Source organism: Elephantulus edwardii, unplaced genomic scaffold, assembly GCF_000299155.1.
Source record: "Elephantulus edwardii isolate Elephantulus edwardi_28Jun2011 unplaced genomic scaffold, EleEdw1.0 scaffold00130, whole genome shotgun sequence".
Lineage (NCBI taxonomy): Eukaryota > Metazoa > Chordata > Mammalia > Macroscelidea > Macroscelididae > Elephantulus > Elephantulus edwardii.
Window position 1 is genome coordinate 3,773,745 of NW_006399880.1, and position 5,216 is coordinate 3,778,960.

Genomic DNA, 5,216 nt, shown 5'->3' on the forward strand with positions numbered 1-5,216 from the left:
AGAACTTCTTTACAGCTTGTTTAATTTGGTGCTTGTTGGCTTTGACATCCACAATGAACACAAGTGTGTTGTTATCTTCTATCTTCTTCATGGCTGACTCAGTGGTCAGGGGAAATTTGATGATGGCATAGTGGTCAAGCTTGTTTCTCCCGGGAGCGCTCTTCCGGGGGTATTTGGGCTGCCTTCCGAGTCTCAGCGTCTTAGGCCGCCGGAAGGTGGGTGACGTGCGGATCTTCTTTCTTTTTTGGCTGTGGACGCCCTTCAGGACTGCCTTCTTGGCCTCTAATGCCTTTGCTTTGGCTTCAGTTTTGGGAGGGGCAGAGGCTTCCTTCTCCGCTTTCGGCGTCATCTTCGAAAAAGCACACTGTGTCTTACAATGTGTTAACATTGACCTCTGCCCTTTTCAGATCTCCACAAGATCTTTCCAAATTCTTAACCCCTCCCTCCACCCACCAAACTCTGCAACCCCATGATTTCCCCTCTCTCCACCCTCAGCCCCCTATCCCTTCGTCTTCCCTCCTTGGGTATCCATACACATTTTACTAGTTATCCTTCTGTTTTTACAATAATGGTCTTATGCAGTATTTGTCCTTAGGAGCTTGGGTTAGTTCATGCAGCATAATGCTCTCTAGCCTCTCCCATAGATTGAGCTGAGCGGAGGTTGATAATTACTCTTTGTGAGGGTTAATAAACTTCTCATTCATTTTTGCCCCTATAGCATAGCATTTTTTAATATTAATTTTAAAAATTATTGTTTTAGTGAAAGTTTCATTGAAATTGGTTTGCATTCATTCATATAGCTTCCCCCCTCCCTCCCCAATTCACTTTCCAATTCTTGTCCTATTTCAGATTGTTGTCATGCATATAATGTCCAATTGTCTATTTCTTCCAGATTGTCCTTCTTTTACCTATTCCAGTGCACTGTTCATTATCCTTTCTTTCCTACTCTCTGCAACCCCCAATCCCTTTATTTTTTTTTATTGTTATACACTATTTGTCCTTTAGTGACCGAGATATTTCACTCAACATAATGACTTTCAGGCTTACCCATGTTGGGTTTAACCGGTTCATTGTGTTTTGATGTTGTGTGATATTTCACTGCGCAGCAGTTTCTCTGTCCATTTATTTATTGATGGGCACTTTGGCGGCTTCCAACTCTTTGCTATTGTGAATAACACAGCAAGAAACATGTGTGTGCATACATCTGTTTGAGTCATTGCTCTGGTTTCTTTAGGGCGTATTCCTAATAGTGGAATTGCTGGGTCAAATGGTATTTCTAGTTCCAATTCTTGTAGGAAGCACCAGACCACCTCCTATAGTGGTTACATCATTTTACCAGCAGTGAATGAGAGTTCCAGTTTCTCTGCATCCTTGCAGCATTTGTTGTTTGATGTTGTGTTGAGTTTTGTTACAATTTCTAGGGTGAGATGATATCTCATTGTAGTGTTGATTTGGAAGCAGGAGTGGCATCCACTTCCTAAACGGCATGCCTCTGGAAACTCAGTGAACTTTGATAAGTGGAGATGGTTGTAGAGGGCTTCAGGTCTTTTGTTCATGGGGCCGCTATGAGTTGTGCCCCACTCGACGGTAATCAACAACAACAATAGCAAGTGATTTTGAGCATTTTTTTCTTTCTTATTAATTTTAATCAAAGTTTACAGAGACTTAGAGTCTCCAGTCACTCACTGTTGCACTTTTCTCCCTACCAACCCCCGTCCTCCCCATTCACTCTTCTCTTTGAAAAGAAAAATAAAAACTCTTTCATTGTTGTACAATCCCTCCCCCACAAGTCCACTCCACTGTGCAGCCTTCACTCTGGAATTCTGTAATAACAAGAATACTCATTCATATGTTCCTTTTAAATAGTTCTCTCCCTCATCTGTTTCAATGCAGTATACATCATTCCTTCCCTCCATCTCTGTCTACCCTCAACCCCGATGTCAGTCCTGTTTTACAACAGTGGCCCTATGCAATATTTGTCCTTTTGTGACTGAGATATTTCACTCAGCATAATGTCCTCCAGGGTCACCAATTTTGTATATTTCATGAGTTCCTTGTTTTTCAATGCTGCATAGTATTCCATTGTGTGAATATACCAGAGCTTCTCTATCCATTTGTTTGTTGATGAGCACTTGTGTTGTTTCCAGCTCTTTGCTATTGTGAACAAAGCCACAATAAACATGGGTGTGCAGAATCTGAGCATTTTTTTAATGTGTTTGCCATCTTACTTTCTTCTTTGGTGAAGCATCTGTTCATATCTTCTGCCCATTTTGTGATTGAGTTGTTTGTCCTTTTCTTGTTGATGTGCTGGAGTATTCAACAAATTTTAGTTATGACTCCTTCATCAAATATGTCATTGCCTGATATTTTATCCCCATCTGTGGGCTTCCTTTTTATTCTCCTAGAGAAGATTTTTTTTTTGGTGCAAACAAGGATTCGATTTTTAGAAGGTGGCCTCTTACATCTAAAACTATTTCTATCTGCAGATGGTATGATAAATAGTTAGAAAACCCTAAAGATTCAGCAAGAAAACTGTTGGACATGGTTGATCAATTCTTCAAATAGGAGGATAAATAATCAATGTAAAAAAATGAGCCAAATTTCTCTATAGCAACAAAGAGAACATAGAAAAGGAAATAAAAACAACACCAATTGTGTCCTAGTGGCAAGAAGCTATGCTGCAATCCCAAAGGTATGTGGTTCAAATCCACCAGCTGCTCCACAAAAAAGATGGTCAATCTCCTCCCTTTAGATTAACTTCCTCTGAAAAAACCAACGAGGGATCAGCTATGGGTTGGTTACAACTTGACAGTACACAAACACAACCACAGGATGAAATGCTTAGGGACAAATATAAATAGAGACACAAAAGACCTATATAAAGAAAATTACAAAACACCAGTACAAGAAAAAAAGACAGACCTGGATCAATGGAAAAATAGACCATACTCAACGATGACTCATTATCGTGAAAATGGCAATACTGGCACTATTCTTCAAAGGGACAGAAAATGCAATTTTTTTGGACTGTTTGTTGTTGTTGTTGTTGTTGTTTAATGTTTTTGTTGTTTTTAACCTCAGTTGAAAGTGGAGCACATGGTGGATTTGAGCCACTAACATTTTGGCTAGCACCTTAATGTGTGATGTACTAAACCACCAGGGCACTTTTCCAAATGCTTTGAAATGCTGCCATTTTGATATCCAGTTAATCATATATCAGATTACATGGATTTATTATGTTCTTTATTTTTGCCTTTAAACTACTTCTTTAAGTGATTCATGCAGTAAAGTCTTATGCTAGTTTTAGGAAACTTCCAATCCTAGTGCCGTTGTCTATTTCATGTTTTAGCAATCTCTTGACTCATGAATACTCTGTCAAATATTGTTCAGTGAAGTAACAAACCATTTGCTAATAAACCAGTAGCAAATGATTGAGCTCATAGAAATGAATGATTTATTTTTAATCCAAAGAATTTCTGAGTGGTTGAAATAAAAAAAAAATCATTTAAATATACCCAGTTTGCAGTAGGATTTTTTTAGTGAATTATTTTTATTTTATATTGGTTTGCATTCATAATTCGTATCCCTTGTGTTTTGTTTATATGCATTGTGCTTCATGGTAGTATTGGAGTACGATTTGACCACATGTTCAGGCTGTCCTATGCTGTAGTATTTTGCCCTCTGCTCTCTTTTTTTATGCCCTCTCAAACGGCATTGCCACATTTAGCAAGTATATTCAAGTTTAGTCACCCTGAGAGGATGGAGTAACTAGCAATTAGAACTGGGCTAGGCTGTTCATAATCACTCAAAGAAATAGACTCCACCCTACTACCCCAGATAGCTAAGCTTTTACCTGAGATATAGGCATCAAAAACCATTGAACTATACACTTTCAATGGGTGAGTTTTATGGTATGTGAATTATATCTCAAACCTCTAAGACAAAAAACCAACCAAATAAATAAAGACCCTAAGAAAGGAAAGCAGGCAGGATGATCCTAAATATGCCCTACTCTCCAGCTAATCCCTTTTTGGATCATTACTCCTCCTTGGGGGAGCTCTGGTGGTGGTTAGTTCCCAGGGAGCTGTGCTTCTAATCCAAAGGCTCCAATCCACCGTCAGCTCTGTGAGGGGAAAGGTGGGTGGTCTCCTTCCATTGTGATTTACAGTCTCAGAAACACAATGAAGTATCACAAAGAATTAGAGCCCACTCCACAGCAGTGAGTTTGAGCTTGGGATGACCTACATAGTTACTCTGTATTTGGCCACTGAAGCTATGAGCTCAATGTACTTGTTTTTCTTTTCTGGGAGCCTCTCTCATCTGGAGCCTCCTTTCAAGAACTGTTATGGACTTACCCAACCACTCCATCTACCTTTATAACAGCCATTCGAGTGTTTGATTGTGTCTTTATGAGACAGTAAGGTCCCCTGGGCAGGAACTGCCTATTTGTCTCTGCACTAAGTTCACATTTTCACTCTAGGTTGAATTTTTTACTGTACTTACAAGAAGAATTCAACTAGGCAAACGAGTGAGAAAATGTAATCTGGATTTCATATGATCCCTTTTCTGTTTGCTTTCTGAGTAATCAACTTAGAAACCAGTTGTTTATACTTTGTTGTGAATTTTTTCAGATCGTTTTCTATTTCTAGGTAAACATTGGGTTTACCTATGTGGCTGTTGTTAGGTGTCAAGTCAGACTCAACCTTCCAGAGGGTTTTCAGGGGCAGTTAGTCACACAGGAGACTGCCCATCCTTCTCCCATGGGTTTACTGGTATCAAACCATATATGTCACCTCAGTTTCACTCATCAATATTTTATGACTATCTTTTCAATCAATACACATATGTCTGCCACATCATTGCTAATAGATGTACCAAAATGGATTGAATCCCTCTTATTGGATGCTCAGGTTGTTAATAATTTTGCATAATATGTAAGCAAATATGATGTAATGATAACATTTTAAAGTTGTTTCTCATTTTTCACAATGATAAATGATATTTCAATGAGTATTATTTTAGCTAAGTTCATAATCATATGTTTGGCACACACAAGGTGTATTTCTTAGCCGTAAAGAAAGGATTTCTGAGAAAAACTGGATGAAATATGTTTACGGCATTGAAGTCTATGGGGGAGAGAATAGTCTAAAAGTATTTTATTTTAGGGCATTATTTTTATCGGAGTATGCAATGAGGGTTGCAGAGTGGATTATATT

General features: G+C 38.6%; 1 protein-coding gene across 2 annotated transcripts in view; it reads left to right on the forward strand.

The window, feature by feature from the left end:
- Positions 1-5,216, forward strand: part of PDE6A (phosphodiesterase 6A, cGMP-specific, rod, alpha) — a 121,973-nt gene that overhangs the window by 34,269 nt on the left and 82,488 nt on the right. The gene's annotated exons all lie outside the window — the stretch shown is intronic.